Below are 21,039 nucleotides of genomic sequence, written 5' to 3'. Positions count from 1 at the left end.
ATAGGTTCAGGAGAAGACAGTTTTTTATTTAGCTGGTCTAACAAAAATTCCTGGTACTGAATCATGTGGAATTGACAGTTTAAGGCCCTGGCCAAAAGAGTAGCAGAAGTATAAACCTTTTTACCCCATCTCTCTAATGCTCTAGATTCCCTTTCAGAGGGAAGAGGGTTTTTGGCAGAGGCAGCTGCCACACCTTTAGGGCCCTGTGAAATGGTTTCAGGGTCTGCAACAGGAGCCTTATACAAATGGTAGTGTGTGTCCAGGACCCTGTAATATCTGTCAGGCTTGGCAGGGGCCGGAGGAAGAGAATCAGGGGCAGTACAGGCATCATTATATGCATCATCAACAACTGTTAGTACTGGAGGAATGGCTAAAGGCCTATGCTGTGGTAAGTGTAAAAAAGTCCTTAGCCTTTTCCTTGAATCTGAAAAATCCTGGCCCTGCCATTGGAAGTGTTCCTCATAGCATGCAAGGTTTCCCCAAAGGAAAATTCTTCAGGAGGAGAAGCAGAAGGAATGGAGTCTTCTGCATCAGAATCCTCATAAGGAGAATATGAGCCTTCCTGAGGGTCTGAAATGTCTGAGTCATCCGCGGAATAGTCTGTAGAGACAGGTTCCGGGGGTTCAGCCCTAGGCCTCTTATCTGGAGGGGGCTGAGAGGCCCTGTCTGGGTGAGGTTGGGATCCCCTGATCAAAGAAATGAGATCCTCAGCCAGGCTGAGTACTTGGGAACTAGAGGCAGGCCTATGTGAGGGAGTTTTAGCAGGTAAGGCCTTGGAAGATTTAGCTGCTTTAGCCCTGGCAAAAGCCTTGATAGACATAGAAGCAGGGGGTCTAGCAGCCCCACGTGCAGGGGTAGATATGTCTAAAGGAATAGTGTCTGACAAATCCTGGGTGCCTGCTTCTGTAGCAGTAAATTCAGTAGCAGATTCAGCCATGCTCTGTGAGGGCTCGGCTATCGGAGGCATGCTTTCGGCCGAAGGAAGAACCGGGGACTCTGTTTCAGCCGAAACCGAGACACTCGCGGTTGGCCTAACCGTGGTTTCAGCCGAAACCGCGGGCCGCGAATGTCGGTCCTTTTCCTTACGCTTTTTAGCTAATTGTGTAGTCGGAGTCTCTGACGGCATTTTGTATGCAAAAGCGGGACCAAAAAACTCCTCTGCAAACTCCGACCGACGTCTAAGTGTCCGTCGGTTGAAGGAAGCACAGGCTAGACAAGCTGATACGTCGTGGTCTGGGCCTAAGCAAGGAAGGCAGTAAGAGTGGAAATCCTTATGAGGTATTTGTTTCCCACAAGTTAAACAATTATTTACTTTGTCTGACATCGGCTGAGGCAACAAAGAGTCCCCAACGGGGTACTTAGCTTTTTAGAAGTCTTCGGTAGTAGAAATCTCTGGATCTGACCGACCGGCACTTGTGAACAGCTTCTGCTTTGGGCACCACGCGGCAAGAAAGACTGAGGAAAATGGCGTCGGCTGATGCCTTTATACCCAATAAACAGCAGCTATGACGTCGGGTGAAGTGCGACATCAGCCGAGGCCAGACCCAGACTTTGGAATCCGGCCGACCGAAGGGCTGCCTGAGGCAGGACAACCCATATGTTAGGACTGCAGATGCATCCTTGAAGGACATCCCTGTAATATCTGTCAGGCTTAACAGGAGCTGGAGGTAAGGAGTCAGGGGTTAGACTACACTCTGAAAACACATCATCTACAATGTCTAACACAGGTGGAATAGCTAGAGGCCTGTGTTGAGGTAGTAAAAGGAAGTCCCTGAGCATCTTTTTAGATTCTGAAAAATCTTGTCTCTCCCGGTGGAAATGCTCCCTCATGGTATGCAAGGTTTCCCCAAAAGAATAGTCCTCAGAAGGAGATGCTGAAGGAATAGATTCTTCAGCATCAGAATCCTCATAGGGGGGAAGTGAATATTCCTGATCAGAAGAGGAATCAGAAGAAACAGAAACCTGATCTGAAGATTCATAGTCTGTCTCTTGCCTAGGCCTCTTATCAGGAGGGGGATGGGAACCCCTGATCAAGGTAATCAAGTCTTCGGCCATTTTGAGCATCTGTTTTTTGGGTATGGAGGCCTGTCCATGTGGGTGCTGAGTTTGTTTCTTTGTCTTTAAAGGTGCTTTAGACTTTGCCTTTGAAGTTGAAGTCGGTTTAATGTATAATTGTTTAGGTCTGAATACACTCTCAGAAGCCGGTGCCTGCTCAGCGGCTCTGGACCCATCTGAGGAAATAGTGTCCGAGGCTCCAATACCTTGAGTTTCCAGCGGCATAGTTGACTCCACGTGGGAGTTGGTAGCGGCCTGTGACTCTAAAGTAGCGGGCGTCAGGGGCTGCGAAAGCGCCTCACTGAGAATCGGCGAACCGGCAACTGTTTTAGGAGAAGCTTCGTCGTCGGTTTTGGGCCTCGGTTGCCTGTCTTTTTCTTTGCGTTTTTGTGAACTCCGGTAGTCAGATGGCTATCCGACAACATTTTATAATTAAATCTGCGCCCAAAATAGCTTAATGCAAAATCATACCGACGCTTAATAGTGCATTGGTTAAATCTAGCACAAAACCGACAACTTGAAATGTCGTAGTCAGGGCCTAGGCAAGGAATACAGTAAGAATGAAAGTCCTTATGAGGTATTTGCTTTCCACAAGAAATACAATTATGAACTTTTTCTGACATCGGTCTGGAGCAAGAAAAAAGTTTCCCCAAAGGGTTACTTAGCTTTAATGAAGACTTCGGATCTGAAACTCGAACACGAAAATCTCAGGAGTCGGCCGACCGGCACTTGCGAACTGCTTCTGCTTCGGGCACCGTGAGGCAAAAAAGACTGGAGAAAATGGTGTCAGCTGCATCTTTTATACCCCTGACGGACTGACGTCAGGGAAGGGGCGACAGCAACCGACGCAGGACCCAAGACTTTGGAATTCAGGCCGACTGAGGGCAACCTGCCAGCAGGATTACCCAAATGTAATGACTGCAACAGTGAAACATGAAGAACATCACTACATCTGTGTAGTCTAAGATGAGCTGCTATCACTGCCAAACATTTGGTGAACACCCTGGGGGCTGTGGCCAAAGTACAGATATCTTCGAGAGAGCCTGTGTATTTTGATGTGATAGTATGCATCTTGAAGAACTATAAAGCACATCCAGTCATCCTTCTGTAGAAGAGGCAGAATGGACTGAATCGTGACCATCCAGAACTTGGAGTTGTTCACAAATTGATTTAGAATGACAGAGATGTAGACTCGATCTCAGGTCCCATGATTTCTTTGGCACTAAAAAGTACTTTGAGTAAATGCCAGATCTTGCTTAGTCTGGTGGGACGTTTTGAATGACTGTCTTTCCTAGCAGCTTTTGAATTTCTAAGGCTGCTAACTCCCTCTGACTGGGTGGAACATTTGGGGATGTCTCTTTTCTGACGGGGTTTGTGAAAAAGAAATGAAGTATCCTCCAGATTTGATCCTTTGCACCCAAGAATCTCTTCTGAAGGCTGTCCAGGTGTTTGGGTGCAAGGAAACACACCACCTGACTGCCTCCAGAGAAAAACAGTCTGGCAACCTTTCAGGTATGCTAAAACGGCCTGTCCGAGAATGAATCTCGAGACCCTTGGTTCTGTAGACCCTATCTGCTGCAAGGACGGCATCTTCCATACCCCACGAGAGACAAGGTCTACAAGATCATCTGCTCGGGGGGGGGGCTTCCAGAAACATTGATTCCTCTTGGGAAGGGCTTTGGGAGGCCCAACCAACTTTTTGGTGCAGGATCTCTAAAATGTCTCTAAAGGAGACATTTTCAACGTGGGACCTAGGAGACCATTACCCCTCATCAAAATCAGTTTCCTCTTTTAAAGATTCCTGAGGGGAATCTAAGAATATAGAGAGTCTTTTTCATTTTATTTTTATGGAAAGGAAGCAGGAAAAAAATAAAGATTAACTGCCAACAATGGTAGAAAGAATACCTAAAAGGTATAGAAAGAAGGCCTAGTGCCAACAATGGTATAAAAAGTTAACTAAACCATACCCCAAAGGTAGAGTAAAGGGAGGAAGGCTGGAAACTCTGTCCCTTTATTCAATGTCTTATGGACGTTTGAGGGGAGATCTCTTTCTTGTTTATTGCACCATTAGAAACCCAGTAGTTCTGGATCTCATGTCTCCCTGCATGTCCAGTTTTCTCCAACCAGTATAGAGCCAAAAACCTTAATCTTCATCAAAAGATAAATACACAGCACAGCACCTTACAAACCTCTGGAATAAGCTTTTTCTACATGTTAAGAAATGCAATTCACTATCTTACTTAAAAGCTAAAGTAGATGAATGGGTGGGTATCCACAAATTTACTTTGGGTATGACTGGTATGGCCCCCCAGGAGAAAGGAAGTGCCACCTGAGGGGGGGTACTGCCAAGGCATGAACAGTCATAAAACTAGTTGGCCTTGGAATATCCATGAATCTAAACTGTTTTTATGGCTTACTCCCATAGGTTGTCAAGAAATCTCTGCCTACTCCCCTAATGATCATGAGTAGCATAAAGTGAGTTGAAAAGAATGAATGAATAATTAAATACATCAGTAAGATTACTACCAGGAAGTCAGTCTAGCTCCAATGAAATGTGCCTTTGTGGAAATTTCTGCCTAAAATAGACTTAGACAGTAGAGCCAAATCTCATCCTAGTGCTCATTGATTAAAAGGTAACACAGACGTCTGTTCCAATTTATGGGAATCATACACACATTCTACAGTTGAGAGGTATGTTCTAAAAATAAAGTATGATGTACATGATTGTAATACCTTATTGTACCTATGTAAATTGTTCTCTTTATGCTCTTCATCCTGAGTTGTGCCTAAAAAGGGTCAATAGGCCAGTCCACTTACCTGGTAAACAATTTGCAGTCAATAAATACACTGTCCAGAATTTTGCAGAACATTCCCAATTTTGCCTCATATTTTTGCCCTGTTCCTCATAAAATGTTTGCTTTAATGGTAAAACCCTAAGGATCAACTTAACTGTCCATAAATTCACAGAAGGTTCAGATTATTGCTTCATATTTTAGGTCTGTTCCTCATAAAATCTGGAGTTTTCTAGCAAATCACTGTGGACTGTGCTAATTAAATAATGAGACATTTGAATTCATATCCTTCAGAAAATGCACACTAATGTAAAACCTGTTATTCTAGCAGCTTTTTAAGTTTATAAGAGCAATATTTAAAATCTGTCCCTGATTTTGGCCCTTTGGTCCCCCCCAGTTATTTGTGGCTTTGTCCAGAATTCTTAAAGTAAGACTTGAGAGATCTGTTGACGATTACAGTCAGCCACTAAAGCCAGACATTAAAGTTTCATATTTCTTTTGTTCAGAAAATGCATGTTGATCAAAAACCTGTTCTATTTAATTTTTAAATTAATTAGTAATGTTTACAAATTTCCCTGGTTTTAAGGCTTCATTCCCCTGTTATTTTTGGCTCTGTTCAAAATTCTTGAGGAAAGAAGTTTATCGCTATGTCTCAAACACTCACACTTGCATTTACATGATAGCCACAAGCTCAATAAGCCAGAAAAAGATGATTACTCAAATTATAGTTTTCCAGCTGCTTGAGCTTTTGGTTATCTCGGATTCGACAATGCAAATGTTTCCATGTAATCGCTATTCTGACAGCAGTTTCAGAGCACAATGGGCAATTGTTGAAAGTGAGGGGTTCTCACTCTATGGTTCCAGCACCGATTATATTGACTAGAAACAAATGTGTGTTTGTATGTGTGCAAGGTTCAAAGACTGCTTTGGGAAGTAATTTGTTTCACCGTAGAGCCAGGAGACCATGGAATGCACTTATTTATTTGCATTTGTTTACGGGGTGGTCCAACTGGGCCAGAAGTGCCTGTTTTCAGTGGAGTCCTGGGGAGAAAACCTCCACATATAACACATTTCACATACAATACAGAATTTACATTAATAGAGACATTTGGTACATATAATTGGCAGCTTCTACAGTTAATGAAAAAGTACATAAGTAATTATTCTAAATGATATATGTATTTTTCAGCAAGTAATATTTAAATAGGACACAATGCAATGGTTGCAGAGTAGATATAGGAATTAATTGGAATCTAGGTAGTAAACTGTAATAAATTTAAGAGGAAAAATAGTTGAGCGAAGGGCTGTAAGAGTACTGTTGCAGGAATCAGCAGAGTCAGTGGATATTATGTAGATATAAATGGCGGTGTGATATTGAGGTAGGATCTGAGAGTAGCTGAATGTCTTGCCTGGTTCAATGGTAGGTCCATAGGGGTTAAGGAGAAAGGGAAGTAAACAGGAGGGATCAATTGTGGGACAATGGGGGTAATAGTAGAACAGGGAGGTGGACAAGATAGAGAGATTTCATAGTGATGTGGTGGTAAGAATAGTTGTGATGGTTGAAGTTAGGTTATATGAGATGTTGAGTTAAGATGTGCACAGCCAAGATGCGGAGAGGTGCTGTTTAAGAGATGTCTTGAAGAGGGTTACTGAGTGGGTGCATTCTGAGTGTTGAGAGAGGGCATTCCAGAGTTTTGCAATGGTAAAGAGTAAAGCATCTGGCCAGCTGAGAGTTTGGGTTTTCTTACATTTACGAGCAATTGGTTGTTGGATCGGAGTGGTCTGTTAGGACGGTATATAATAAGTATAGAAAATAGAGCAGGGAAAGTAAATGGATTATGAATGAGTTTATGAGCTGTGGTTAGTTGGATAAAGGTAAGACAGTTGGGGAGTACAAACCATTTAGGTTGCGTAATGATAAGCAGTGGTCGGATGAGTAGGAGGCATTAGTTACGAACTTAGTGATTTTGTTGTAGCATGAGTCTAGTATGGACTTTAGATAGGACTGAATGTTGGTGAGAAGGGGGGCATCATATAAAAGAGATGGTAACAGGAAAGCAGACACACACAAAAACATACTCCGAGGCTCTAAATAAAAATCTGCCTAAGCAGCAGAGACCTCCAAAGCAGACACCCAAGCAACCGCTACCCCAAAACAAAACACTTGCAACACATAGCTCACAAAGCCAGTGTGCCGAACAGTCACAGCCCTTAAGGCTAAACAACACACCTGATACACTTGTAATAGGTGACTCTATCGTCAGGCTCACCAGGCTGAACAAGGAGGAGGTCACGGTGAGCTGCCTGTCGGCGCTAGGATCCGCCACATAACACAAGCACTTAGGTCACTCCAAGGCAAGTACAAATATGACTCATTGTCCATGCTGGTGTGAATGACCTGAGACGTACCTCCCTGGACTACATGAAAAGAGACATAGAGGAGCTCTCTGAGCATGTAGCCCAGGCCGGTATGACCCTGATCTTGAGTAACATCTTACCCTCACCAAGAATGATGCCACAACATGAAGACAAGATGATCAATTTCAACAATTGGCTTAAGTATTGGTGTGATTCAAAGGGGATCCAGTGCCTGTCAGCCTGGGATGACATGCTCGACAAGCCACGATGCTTCGCTAGGGATGGCTTGCACCTGTCACCCCTGGGCTTTCGGATATTGGCAAAGGCTCTTGCTACCCCCATAGTGCCTTTTTTAGGCAAGGCTCAAAAGACAAACCCACCTCCATAGGTATCACAAGGGATAAGAAACTAAGAGTAATGCTACTCAATGCCAGAAGTCTAAACCTCAAGATGCATGCACTCAAAACTCTCCTTAGTATGGAGAACATCGATATCTGTGCAGTAACAGAAACCTGGTTCAAGGCTCCCGAAAGCACCCCAGCACTACCAAGTTATACCTCATACCATGCTTTTCGGCCCCAAAACTTGGACCGAACCACAAAAGGAGGGGGAGTATCAATATTCGTCAAAGATACCCACACCTCTAGGTTGGTGGCACAGCACGAAGCATCAGAGACTATCCATGTGCAACTAACAGTGGGTAAAACTGCCTTCCAGTTTATAGCCTGATACAGACCACCCTCCCAAACCCAGGAACCCCACTCGGCCTTCCTGAGAACACTGGAAAATAAAATATGAAGGTCTCTCCAAACACCATTATATTGGGCGACTTCAACTACTCAAACATAGACTGGGAGCATTACTCTAGCGCCAACACCCTAGCCCAAAGGTTCCTAGAATTTATAAACTCAAATGCTATGGAACAACTTGTTACCACTCCCACAAGAGAGGAAAACATACTGGACCTGATCATCACCAACATGGGGACTCTATGCTCCAGAACAGAAGTGTATCCCTCACTGGTAAGATCAGACCATAAACTAATCTCACTGGATATTCACATCCCGACCCCACCCCCTGCCCAGAAGACCACAGTGAAAAACTTCTCTAAAGCAAATTTCACACTCCTCAAAACCGAGGTGGAATCCTTCAAAGCCCCCGGGCCTGTGGAAAATATGGCCCAGACCGCAGAATCCTTTATAAACGCATTCTATGAACACCTTCAGGAATGCATGGATCATGCAATCCCAAATAAAACCAAGACCCAATCCTCCAAAGGCAGACGTCCTGTCTGGTGGACCCCAGCCATAAGCAAACTATACAACAGAAGGAGGAAGTTACTACATGATAGAGCAAAATGCCAAAAAGGGAAGGCATCTCTGATCAGTATTAGCAAAAAACTACGGGCACTCATAAAATCATCTAAGGCCAGCTTCGAGAGAAAAATTGCACAGGACACTAAGTATAATCACAAGGCTTTCTTTAGTTATGTTAGGAACCTGGGTGGGAATTCCAAGATATGCTCAGAATTAGTCCAAAATGACAAAAAATACACCGAACCCACAGACATTGCCAACGTCCTAGCTGACAGGTTCAGCGCAAAGTTCCCCCCCCCTCCCCACCAAAAGGGCAAATATCTATCCCAGCAGAGTGCTGCCCCCCTGACATCTCAGATGCTCAGGTAAGAGCCACCCTCTCCAAAGCAAAAAACACAGCATCAATGGGACCAGACGGTGTCCTGGGCTGGGTCCTAGATGAACTCCAAGAAGAGCTAAACCCAAACATAAAACTACTGTTCAATCTCAGCCTTACTACAGGATATGTACCCAAAGAGTGGCATACAGCAACAGTGGTCCCTCTCCACAAAGGTGGTGCCTCAACGGATCCTGGAAACTATCGCCCCCATAAGCCTGACTAGCTTGGTCTGCATAGCTATGGAAAGGATCATCATGGACCTCATAAATAAAGATATTGGGGACCTACAGACACTGGATCCTACCCAGTTCGGCTTTGTTAAGGGCAGATCCTGCCTCTTAAACCTGGTCGATTTCTTTGAAACAGTCACCAAGGCCATTGACGAGTGGAAGGTGGTCCACACATCCTACCTGGACCTCGCAAAAGCCTTTGATACAATACCCCACTCGGGCATTATAGATAAGCTCACCAGCTTAAATAAAAACCCCTATGTCACTAGATGGGTTGCTAACTGGCTCAAGGACAGAACCCACATGGTTAGAATTGCTAGAGCCATGTCAGACTCCAAACCAGTTACAAGTGGCATCCCACAAGGCTCAGTCCTGGGACCTTTCTTGTTCGGTATATATTTCTCGGAGGTACAGGCCAACACGGAAGGACTGTGGCTGACCAAGTTCGCAGATGACTGCATACTGGGCACCATAATAGACTCTCCAGCCGACATAAGCATCCTCCAAAAGGGCCTCATAGAAACAGACAACTAGTGCCAGAGCCATGGCCTCAAGCTAAATGCCAAAAAGTGTATAATCATCCCCTTTGGCAAAAACAAAGTGCCCACAAATTACCACATAGGTGGTAATCCATTAAGTACAGAAGAAGTAATTAGGGACCTGGGGACCCAAGTTGATAGCAGTCTCTCATTTGACAACCACGTGGCCAAAGTGGTTAGAAAAACATTTTATGTAGCCCACCTAATCATGAAGGGATTCACATCTAGATCATTGGAGGTCATCGTGCCTCTTTACTCATCCCTCATCAGGCCCATAATTGAGTACAATGCCCCTTTTGGGATGTACCTTACCAGACACCTGCAGCAACTGGAAAAACCCCAACAGTACCTCACCAAGAGGATCAAAGGGCTCAAACAGATGCCATATGCTGCCCGGTTAAAGAAACTCCAGCTCTACTCAGTGGCATACTGCCTGCTCAGAGGCGATCTGTGCCTGACGTATAAAGCCAAGTCCAACCCAGAATTAATGGACATGCTGCACCTCAGAAAATGCAAATCCCATCGAGCTACGCGCTCGAGAGACTTGAACCTCAGCACTGAAATAAATAGGACATGCTGGAGGGACACATTCATAACCCAGAGGCTCCCTTCACTCTGGAATAAAATCCCAGTCCAGGTTAGGCAGAGTCCCTCATTGACTCTCTTCAAGAGGAATCTTGATGAGTGGATGGGAGATCGTAGGTTTACCCCAGGTATCATTTCAGTCACTGTTAGAGAGAGGCACAGTATACTAACCTCGAAAAAGGGCATAGCAAAATTAATTTAAAATGGGTGGCGAAAGCCAAACACACTCTGGCTAGGCTTATAAATGCCCTAGGGCAGATAGCCTAGTATGAACCTATGAACCTAAGAGATAGTCGGGCTGATGCAGTGAGTAGATGTTTGTGTCGGTAGAGTGCGCCAAGCTTTTGATGTGTTTTTTTACATTGGACTAGATGTGCAGGTCGAATGTGAGGTTTTCGTCTATGATGACACCTAGGAGTTTTGTGCTAGGTACACTGTCGATGGTGGTACCATTTAGGGATTAAATAGAAAAGTTCTCTTTTTGTAGGGGTATGGACTTTTTGGGGGCAAAGATTACTAGTTTAGTTTTGTTGGGGGTCAAAGCAAGATGATTATTAGATATCCAAATTTCAGTGGAAGTGAGGGCGTTTTGGGTGAGTTGATGTAGTTCTGATGGGTTGTTTGCACTGCAAATGATACTGGAGTCATCTGCATACTGCATGACTGAGCCTTGAGAGAGTGTGGTGTGGAAGTTATTGATAAATATGCTAAACAGAAGTGGGCATAAAATGGAGCCTTGAGGAAAACCAGTAGTGGTCTTTTGGAAAGGGGAGTAAGAGTTTTGCCATTTAGTCGATTGCTGTCTGTTAGTGAGATAATTAGAGAACCAGTTTAAAGTTTGAGGTGAGGTACCAATGTTAGAGAGTTTTGTTAGAAGGAGGGAGTGGGATATAGCATTGAAAGCTTTAGAAAGCTCAAAAAATAGTGAAGAGACGGTTTTACCAGCATCGCGGGCTTGATTGACAGTGTCCATGAAGGATATTAGGGCAGTAGTGGTGCTATGTCCTGGCCTAAATCTATGTTGGGTGGGGGACAGGAAGTGGTTGTGAGTCAGATGGTGAAGAAGTGGAGAATGAATACATTTTTCCAGAATCTTAGAGATAGGTGATAGTATAGCAATGGGGCGGAAGTTGGTGGTGTCTATGCTGGAGCACCCTTTGTGTAGACGCAGGATATAAGTTTTTTTCCCAGATGATGGGCATATAGGATTCTTGGATAGATCTGTTGAGAAGTATGCTGATAGGGCAAGAGGTGTTACAACCATTTTCTTTTTTCTTTTCTTTTTTTGTAATAGTTCTGCTTTACCGTGTGTGTGTTTTATATATATAATATGTGTGTGTGTGTGTGTGTGTGTGTGTGTGTGTGTGTAACACACACACACACACACACACACACACACGCACACACACACACACACACATACACACACACACCTACCTTAAGGGAGTGAACAATTTTACTGTTTTTTGAGTGAAGTGCATTTAGATCAGCTGTGTTTAGGTATTCTGATTTTAGATCAAATGACATGGAGTTGTCTGCATAACCATATATCTGCACCTCTGCTGTATGTGTGTGTGTGTGTCACTGTTCTGATTGTGAGGGCTCAAAGCTAACTGTGTGTTTTGTGTGCGGCAGTGCATGCATCTGTGTGTGTGTGTGTGTGTGTGTGTGTGTGTGTGTGTGTGTGTCTGTCACTATCTTCTGAAAGTATTATGTGTGTGTCTGCCTGTGCTTGTCAGTGTATTTGGCTGATGTGTTTGTGTCTGTATATGTCTCTCTCTCTGTGCATATGCATGTGTTATCTGTGCTGTGATTGTGGACAGCCACGGTGGTGCAGCGGTAGCGTTGTCGCCTCAAAGCAAGAGGTTCTCCCATTCTATTCTCAGCTGGAGTGCCTTCTGTGTGGAGTCTGCATGTCTTCCCCGCAGTCGAGTGGCATCGAAAGACATGCGTGAATGGGCGTGCCTTCGTTGAAGGTTGGGCTGGCACCTCAGCACCGTAAAAACCTACTGCCAGTCATTAGCGAACCGGAGTTCCGCTGTGGCGACCCCTAACCGGGAAAAGCCTAAAAAAACAAATAATCTGTGCTGTAATTGTCTGTGTGTGTGAAACCAGCAAAAGGTGCAAAATGGCACTACACAGGCAGTTAAAACATAATTCTTTGTCTACCATGACACAACCTGAATTAAAATGGCAGTATCAAAAGAACAATTTTGTATTAAAATCCTATTAATAATGTTGTAACAATAAAAACTACAAAAACATATCTTAAGGGAGCACATTTTCTCAGCACAATAATGCTAGACAGAAAGGGTGTCACAAGATAATAACAGAACTTACAGTGGTGGGAAAGTCATACTCATGCAGTGTTGGGCCTTACACCACCTTTGGGCATTCTATTATTTTTCTTGTGATGCTCACCATGTACAGCATTATTGCTTCCAGGTATCAAGCCATGTATTTACTTTGCACACATGCTTGTGTGTGTGCACAAGCAGTACTTGTCAATGTCTGTGCTTCTCCAGGTATTCCTGCACTTAGCCTATGGAACCACAGTACTGTGAACTAATAAGTACATATACAAATGGTCCAGCATAAGTACATGCATGTCAGCATCTCACAAGACACTTGCTCATTGTCACTTATTCTAGATGTGTAAATGGCATGTATCCTATATTCCACTAATCTGATCCTACTGAACTACCTAGTACTTCCATCCCCAACCCTGCTAAACTACACAGCCCTACCAGAGCCTTAACTCTAACTCTAATACACTCACTTGGTAGCCTAACTCCAACCTGAATATTCACTCCCCAATCCAAATCATCAAACTCCTCAACTCGGAATTCTCCAATCATCCCCTATATCTTAAATTTCAGTTCCACTCCCTAACCATAAACTCCCCCAAATCCTTAATCCTAAATCTACCCTCCTGCTAGGAAAATGTAAATTCTCCCCTGATCAGTGCCTAAAACTTATGCTACACTCCTACCTCCTCATGCTCTCTCTACATGGCTGCTGCACCTTGCTCAAACTCATTATTCAAGTCCATGCATGAGTGGTAGTCTGTGTGAGCTGCAAGATGCTTGAGTCCTTTGCTGTCAGATGGTAATCTTTGAGCAGCTGAGGCTCAAACACTTGTAGGAGATCCACAAAGAAATATACAAAATGTTTAATAAATGACCTATGATTAGACAGACTTTGTCATAATTCTTAGTACATGGAGCTTTAATTGCCCCACTGTAGTACCATACAGTACATATAAAAAGTTTACATACCCCTATTTAAATGCCAGGTTTTTGTAATATAAAAAAATGAGACCACAATAAATCATTTCAAAACTTTTCCCACCTTTAGTGTGACCTATAACCTGTACAATTCAATTGAAAAGCAAACAAATTTGTTAGGGGAAAAATATAAAAAATAAAAAACATACAATACGCTGGTTGCATACGTGTGCACACCCTTAAATTAATACTTTGTTATGTGTGCACACCCTAGAACTAATACTTTGTTGTAGTGACTTTTGCTTAATTACAGCATTCAGTCTTCTTGGGTAAACACCTTTCATCAATTAAAGAGACTAATTAACCCCAAATAAAGTTCAGCTGTCCTAGTAGGATTTTCCTGATATTTTTATTTTATTTTTATTTATTTATTTATCATTTGTTGACCGGGAAAGTCCGACTAGGTTCCACAGAGCCTGTTTTCAGTGGAGGCCCGGGGAGAAATGCTCCAGATTCTACAAGTACATACACTGATATTTACTCAGTTGCCTGATACAGCAAAAGCCATGGTTCGCAGTGAGCTTACAAAGCATCAAAAGGATCTCATTGTTGAACGGTATCAGTCAGCAGAAGGGTACAAAAAAATTTCCACAGCACTGGATATACCATGGAACACAGTGAAGACAGTCATCAAAAAGTGGAGAAAATATGGGACAACAGTGACGTTGCAAAGAACTGGACGTCTCTCCAAAAGTAATGAAAAAACAAGATGAAAACTGGTCAGGGAGGCTGCCAAGAGACCTACAGGAACATTGAAGGAGCTGCAGGAATTTCTGGCAAGTATTGGTTGTGTACTACATGTAAATAATCCACAAGCGAAATCTCTCCACTCGACTGATGAACAAACAAAAAGAGAACCAAGGAGAAAAAGTACTGCCACTACTTTTTATTGGTTTCCACATACCAAACACGTAGTACCAAAACGTTATGAACGCCTTCAATTACACCTGCGTTTTCGTCCCTATAACATGGACTTCATCAGATAAAAAACATTTAATTTCATTTGTCTTTTATACAATTTCCCTAAATGAAACCCAATAAAAACCTTTTATTTCAAATTCATTGAGCAAATCAAGTTCCACCTAATTCATTAATAATTAATGATAAAACAATTAATTTTTCATTTAAAATCACTAGTTCATTAAATCTTTCATACATTTTAATACCTTTCATTTAAAACATTTCTTTAAAACCAATATATAATGTGATATACTATGGTTATACTTTAAACATTTTTTATTATTATTTCATTTCAATGATGCATTCTAAACAGTAAAATAAAATAAAATAAAAATGTCCCAACATTTCATAGCAACAGTGCACACACATACACACACACACACACATACTTAAATATTTATATATATATATATATATATATATATATATATATATATATATATATATATATATATATATACACACACATATATATATATATATATATATATATATTTATATTTATATATATATATATATATATATATATATATTTATGTATTTGTATATATACATATTTTTTTTGTTTACTGACATTTCTTTAAGCACATGCCTGCTCTGGGATTGAAAATCTGTGTAACACAGTTCGTGCATTCTAAGGAACCCTTGCTAAGTTGGCCACTACCCCCTTTTTGCTTGACCTGTAGACTATATTGCATATGCTAGTTATTTAGTCTCAGGAAACAATAGACAATCTGTTTTACTTGCATTTTTTTATTAATTGCTTTGGTCTGGCTATAGACCGATTGTTCTCAGTTATAAACTGACCTGAGGGTGGGAAGCTACCTCATTTACATAGCCGGTGGTCACTACATCTGACTTCAGTATTGTAGGAGCACTGCCACAATGCCCTACACCTGCAAGTTTACAGTGAATTTTGTCAATGTTTAATAGCCTGCAGTCACTACATCTAACCTCAACATTGCAGGAGCTCTGCCACAAGGCCCTTCACCTAAAAGTTTACTGAAAATTTAGTCAGTGTTTAATGTAAGCATATTTATCTTGAATCTTACTATGTATTAACTTTAATCATTTAAAATATATACCTACTCTGTAATTGAAAGTCTCTGCGAAATAGTCTGTGCACTCTAAGGCCCTCTGACTAAGTTGGCCACTGTCCCGTTTTGCTTGACCAGTAGACTTTTCTGCATATGCCAGTTATTTAGTCATTACTGCACTATCATCTATTAACTGGAACTTCCTAAAAATCCTCCCCTTACACGATGTAAGTGAATTCAATACAACTTTTCTACATATCCTTAACAGCCTTATACCTCCAAGAATAAGGAGACTGAAAACAAATAATGCAATATGGCTATTCAAGAGTACAATTCTAATGCAAAATGAGAAAAAGCATAGAAAGAATGGCAAAAATATAAAACACCTCAATATCTTGAAAACTTCAGAATAATTCGAAATCATACTAAAAAAGCAAATAAATGAAGACAAAAACTATACTGTAATAATTTTCAGAATACTACTAAACACAATCCTAAAAGGTTTTGGATATCCAAAACCCTCTCCTGATAATTCACCACTCAAAACTGCAATACATTTCAATTCTTTCTTTATAGATAGTATAGCATTTTAACCAACGATTTCTCAACATCTAATCCTAACCCTGCCAACAGCCACATATCACCACATTTATTTATTTATTTGCTTTTGTTTAACCAGGATAGTCCATTGGGCCCAAATAACCCATTTTCAATGGAGTCCTGGGGAGAAAAGCTCCACATACGGATTATACAAAGATTATGTTACACAATACATAAAATACAAAGATTAATTTCAATACATAGATTATATAGAGAAAAACATAAGTATCAAACAAAACAAGTAATAGAGGAGAAATATAAAAAGAAATAGTATTGTGTTTTTTTTTTTTATTACTTGGTACAAGTGAGGAGTTGAATGGTGGAAGCAAGCATGAATTTGCTAGCTGGGAATGGAAAAAGAAAGAGGAGTAGTGGTGGAAGTAGGGTAGGTTATTAAGGATGTGAGCAGGAGCATTCCCATGAGGATGTTAGATGAGAGTTTAGTAATTTTTTAAAGTGTGGGAGGCTAGCAATTGTATGGATGAATGGGGGAAGGGAGTTCCATTGGCGTGCTAGTGAGAAGGACAGGAGGTGTTGTCCTGGAGCGTGTATGGGTCCATAGACCTCTATGAGGTTTTGATTGTTAGATCTTAGAAGTCTTTGTGTTTGATGCATTTTAAAGGTAGTTGAAAGAGAGGGACAGAGTGCTGGCTGGAAGATGAGTTTATGTGCATAGGTGAGTTGAGTGTAGGAGAGGTAGTGGGGTAGCTCTAGCCAATTGAGTTTTTGGAGAGGTTCACAGTGACGGGTAGATGATTTGCTGCTGGTTGCAAATCTGGCTATTTTATTACAATAAAGATGATAGTTTGGATTTCAGAGAAGATTGTAGGTTTGTTAGAAGAGGGGCGCCATAGAGAAGAGAGGGGAAGGAGAAATGTGGTAGTGAGGGTAATTTTGGTAGTAGAGGTGAGGAACCGATGGTGGCAGTAGAGCATGCCTAGTTTTTGATGGGGTTTTTTTATATTTAGGAGTAGATGGGAGTTGAATTTCAGCTTGTCATCAATTTGAATCCCGAGTAGTTTGGCTTCAGATACCAGCTCAAGACATGTATTGTTCTGGCTGGTGATGGAGAATAAATTTCTGTCAAAGTTATTAGTTTTGGAGGGGGAGAATATCATAAGCTTGGTTTTAGCAGCATTGAGTGCAAGGTGGTTCTCTTTCATCCATTGTTCTGTGGTGGAGAAGACATCTTGAGTTAGTTTTAAGAGAGTTGGGATGGATGGGGCAGCACAGATGATAGTGGAGTCATCAGCATATTGAATAATATTTGCAAGGGGGATAGAGCAGAAAAAGTCATTAATGAAAATATTGAAGAGGAGTGGGCCCAGAATAGAGCCTTGTGGGACATCTGTGGGTGTGTCAAGGAAGGAGGAAGTGGCTTTTTTCCACTTGACAGCTTGTTGCCGATTGGAGAGATAGCTAGTAAACCAACAGAGGGAAGAGGGAGAAAGGTTTAGGTTAGAAAGCTTAGTAAGAAGGAGGTTATGAGAGATAGTATCGAAAGCTTTAGAGAGATCGAGGAGGATGGTAGATACAATGAGGCCAGAGTCCTTAGCTTTGTTCACAGTTTCAAGGAAGGATAGGAGGGTAGTCATAGTACTATGATGGGGTCTGAATCCATGCTGTGTAGGAGTTAGTAGATTGTTATCCAGAAGATGTGGAAGGAGTTGAAGATGGATAAATTTCTCCAGGAGTTTTGAAATGGGAGAAAGGATGGCGATAGGACGGAAGTTGGAAATATTAGTATTGGTTCCACCTTTGTGCAGGGGAATGATGCAGGCTTTTTTCCAGATTAGAGGAACAAAATTTTCTTGGATTGAGCGGTTAATTAGGATACTGACAGGGAGGGCAATGGCTTCAGCAGCTATACTAAGGTAGTATGAGGGAATGTTATCAGGGGCATTGGTGCATGGTTTTAGTTTCTGCAGGAGTTTTTTATGGTGGATGTAGGAATAGGTTTGATGAGGAAAGGTGGAGTTGTGGAATGAGTGGGGGAAGGTGGGGGAGGAGAAGTATGAGGTGATGTGGGAGAAGTTAGAGATGAAAGTGCTTGAGGAGGAGTGGGAGAAGTTGTAGGGGATGATACCTGAGAGGAAATGCAGGTTGGAGGAGTATTGTTGTTTGAAAAAGAGCTGGTGAGTTTGGAAATAGAGTCTATGAAGAAAGAGTTAAATTGGGTTGCAAGATCAGTATCATCAGTATTTGCGCAAGGGATTGGGTTTCCTGTGTTCCCAGGTTTTAAAAGGGTAGTTATGCCTTTCCAGAACTTCTGAGGGTTGATTTTGAAATTGCTTTGAAGTCGGGTGAAGTAGTTACGACGGTCTGCAGAGATAAGTTTTTTAACTGAGTTACGAAGGGTTTTGTATTCGTTGAGGGAAGAAATAGTTTTGTTCTTTTGATATTGTGTCCAGGCTTTGTCTCTAAGCCGCATGGTGGTTAAGGTGTTTATATTTAACCAGGGTGTGGATTGCCTTTTTATTCTTTTGGTTTTTAATGAGGCATGAGTATCTAGAAGGTTGAGGAAGGTGCTATTAAAGTGAGTGATAGCATTTTCAAGGGGAAGAGTCTTTAAGGGGTACCAGTTCAGCAGATTTAGTGCAGCTGAGAAAGCTTCAGGGTTGAATCTCCTATGGCATCGGGTAGTGATGTAATTATGGGTGACTTGTAAGGGAGAAGGGAGACGTCTTGCATAAATGGGGAGGTGGTCGCTGAGGGAGTCAGGTATTGTTGCATTATCTGGGTAGTAGTGGGGGTGGGAGACTAGAATCCAGTCTAGGATGTTGCCATTGGAGAAGTCTTTGCTTGGTCTAGTTATGGTATTGATGAGTTGGGAGTAGTTGTATAGGTTGATGTTAAGGGAGTGTAAGGGGGATTGAATGGAGGACCAGTTAATATTGGTATCTCCTATGATTATGGTTTCATTGTTGATGTTGGCTGAAAGCCAAGAGAGGATTTCTTCTAGTATTGGGATATTGTCTCCTGGGGGGATGTACAGTGAGGCAATGCAGATATCTTTATGTTTGTTTAGCTGGAGGTGAGCCAGTATTAGTTCTGCATTTTGGAACTGGGGAATAGCTTTATCATAGGGTGTTAAGTTTAGGGAGGATGAGTAGACTAGAGCTACTCCACCACCTTTTTTATGGGTTCTGTCTGATCTGATGATTGAGTAGTAAGGTGGCATTATCTCGGAATCTTTCATGTGTGGCTTTAGCCAGGTTTCAGAAATAGCTAAGATGTCTGGTTTGTTGTGGGATAGCCAGGCATGCAGATTTGGAATTTTGTTAGCTATGCTTTGTGCATTAAGAGATGCAAATAGGATGGATTTAGGTATTGAGGAGGGGTGGTTTGGGCCTGGGTTGGGGTGTATATCGCCAGATAGCAGTATGGAAGTTAGGAGTTGTGTTAAGTACCAGAGGTATTTGGATTGTTTGGGTTGGGAAGTGTGGGTTAGTGGATTAGTATAGGATATGGGAAGGTGATTATATCTAGAGGTGTTATGAGAGGGGATTGGTTTGTAGTGAAACCATAGGATATGGTTAGTGGGGTACAGTTCATGAGATATAGAGTTGGTATAATAGGTATGAGTTGTGTGGAGGGAGTAGGTTGTGTGTAGGAGTAGGGTGTGGTTGAAGAGATAAGGTTGGGTAAGATGGTAGATGAAGGTAAGGTTTAGGAGAAGTATTAGTAGGATTGAAAGGGATGAATATTTTATGGACATATTTGGGTTTTAATAAGCCAGTAGGAGTTTGGTAAGGGGGTGGGGTAATGGAGATGTGGGTGTGATAGGAAAGAGGGGGGTGAAAGGAGGAGAAAGGGGTGGAGTTTGGTAGGAGTGGAGGAAGTAGGTGTGTCTATGTGGGTATAAGTGTAGATGTAGTGAGGTGTGTGTGTGAGAATTGGGGGTAGGGGAGCGGAGTGAGCCCACAGGGCGAACGGACCAGGGAAGAACAAGAGAAGAGAGATCAACAGCAAAAAAGTATCAGCAACTGCTGTTAAGTAATGGTAAGAAGAGATAGAAGGTATAGAATCAGATAGGGGCAGGCACTTTGTGTGGGTGAAAGAGCTGTTCGAGGTGGATAAGTTAGTGCTGTTCAGAGGGAGAAAAATGCCAGTTTGCAGTAAAAAAAACAAGAATTATAGGCTTTTAAGTAAGCTTGTAGGTTTAAAGAGGGGAAATCGGGTAACCTTGGATAACCACCCGTAGTTGGGTAGAAGATGCTGCCACCTTGTGGTGAGAAGGGAGAAAGCAGGTAACTAGTTGAGCAAGTCACATACCACTTCACAGGGAGAGTATGTGGAACTAAGGTGTCTGGAGGAAGAGGGGTCCACTAGAGGTACATGGTAGGCTGCTGAGTCACATCCAAGGGAGACCAGATTAAGGTAATTGGATTACTAGGTAGGTAGTACAGGCAAAAAAACAATTGGTTGAATGCTACCTACATTCAAGCAGAATCTTTTAAGGGCAGTCCTCAGGAGCTCTATAGTTCAGTGAAGTAGGCAGTTCCAAGGAGTTCACAGAGGTGATGCAGGCGAAGTTCTGCAATATTGTTTTCTTTTGTTTTATTTAGTTTTGAGGTGGGGAGGGAGCTTCAGAGGTGAGCTTCCAAGAGATCAACGAGGAGGTGAAGCGCAGGCAGCTCAACTGCAGGGACCACAGGGGTTATTGGAAAGTCCACTTTCACATTCAAATCTGTGTCCACATCCTATATAAAACTACTCAAACAAACTTAAACCATTTTCTTCTTCAGCTGATGACCTTCCAAGCAAGTACCTACAACTAGCAGTTAGCAGCACTGCCTATTCTGTCTCGATCCTTATAAATAGGTCAATCCCAAGAATCCCACGTACAATCTCTCTGGAAAAAGTCATACATTATCCCGCTGCACAAAGGAGGAAATGCA

The 21,039-nt window shown here is 42.1% G+C and overlaps 1 protein-coding gene across 3 annotated transcripts in view; it reads right to left on the bottom strand.

The window, feature by feature from the left end:
* Positions 1–21,039, bottom strand: part of GABPB1 (GA binding protein transcription factor subunit beta 1) — a 2,781,617-nt gene that overhangs the window by 2,035,537 nt on the left and 725,041 nt on the right. The gene's annotated exons all lie outside the window — the stretch shown is intronic.

The sequence above is a fragment of the Protopterus annectens genome, chromosome 7.part0 (assembly GCF_019279795.1).
Source record: "Protopterus annectens isolate FY-2018-M chromosome 7.part0, PAN1.0, whole genome shotgun sequence".
Lineage (NCBI taxonomy): Eukaryota > Metazoa > Chordata > Ceratodontiformes > Protopteridae > Protopterus > Protopterus annectens.
Note: the sequence above shows the minus strand (reverse complement) of the source record. Positions and strands in the feature narration are given on the sequence as shown.